This window comes from Ursus maritimus, unplaced genomic scaffold (assembly GCF_017311325.1).
Source record: "Ursus maritimus isolate PB19 unplaced genomic scaffold, ASM1731132v1 scaffold_19, whole genome shotgun sequence".
NCBI classification, from domain to species: Eukaryota; Metazoa; Chordata; class Mammalia; order Carnivora; family Ursidae; genus Ursus; species Ursus maritimus.
In genome coordinates this window covers 45,044,857-45,046,240 of record NW_024424341.1, presented here as the reverse complement: position 1 = coordinate 45,046,240, position 1,384 = coordinate 45,044,857, and positions in this window count along the sequence as shown.

Below are 1,384 nucleotides of genomic sequence, written 5' to 3'. Positions count from 1 at the left end.
CTCAGGGGAAAAGAGGGAAACCCCAAAAACCAAGACCCCATCTGCACACTCCCGTCCCGTTCTCTTCCCAACAGCCTCACTGCTCATGGAGGGATCTGAATTCCTCTGGCGAGGAGTGGAAGGAGCTTGGTGGTGGTGGTGGCTCAACATGCAGAGGATCTCAGTTCATATAAACTTCTCTGAGAGCTAGTAGTGAAGTATTACATCAACTGCATCACTGTTTCTCAACCTATTTTTAACCAATTTCCGCTTTTGATAAACAGAAACTCTACTTTCTACAGTTTGCATTAAGAAAACCAGGGCTTTCCCTTCTCCTGGGAAATTCCAATTATCAAACCACAGGTACTACCGCTTTCCCCACCCAGGAGTTTCTGATACTTCCCCCAAGCCTCTGGAGGATCAGGGGTGTAATCAGAGTTTTCCTGAGATTCTGCAAACAGGGCAGAAAGCCTGGCAGCTCCGGTGATGCCACATCTAGCAGGGGGTGGGGCGTCAGTTTGGCCCCAGGTCAGCACAGCTTCTGCAAGATCAGCCAGCACCTGACTGTGGCTGCATCCAGTTTTACTGAGGAAATCTGTACCATTTTCATTTCTAAAGACTCTCTGCTCTTCCTCCTTTGCTCAGGATCAACACTGAAAGGCAGTCCGAGCCAGCTGCCTTCCACTGTTTCAAAAGAGGTCTGAGATCCTGAAAGCTACCTGGTGTCTGGGCCAGAAGCTGTGTGTAGCCAAGGGGACCGAGGGTGTGGGGATTTTCAGTCCTGCTCTTGGTCCGAAGGTCAGTTTTGCAGGGACAGCAGATAGAGAAGAGGGGTGAGTGAGGGAGAAAAAATAAAAATGGTCAGACCACCTCTTCAAGATTCCAGGAATAAAGGAACAGTCTCCTCCCAAGTTCTTAGTCCTGTTTCACCATCAAATCCAGATCCTTATAAACATTCATGCTCATAAGTGCTAAATGACACAGAAAATTAAGTAGAGAGCAACAGAAGATGCTCCCTCCCCTCTATTGCTCTGGGTTTCCAAAATGGCTGAAGACAGGGAAGGAGGGATGGATGAAAGACAACAGCGTATGATGGGGGCGCCCTGGGTGGCTCAGTTGCTTGGGCATCTGACTTCGGCTCAGGTCATGATCTCGGGGTTCTGGGATCAAGCCCCACATCGGGCTCCGTGCTCAGGAGGGGAGTCTGCTTCTCCCTCTCCCTCTGACCCTCTATCCCGCTCATGTGTGCTCTCTCTCTCTAAAATTAATAAAATCTTAAAAAAAAAAAAAAGATGACAGAGTCCAGGATCTGGGGTTAGAGCATGAAATAGAACATGTGAAAGGTTGAGAGTTGCTGGGATCCTAGGAAACTGGGGTGGAAGGTCATTCCCTCACGGGTTCAGGG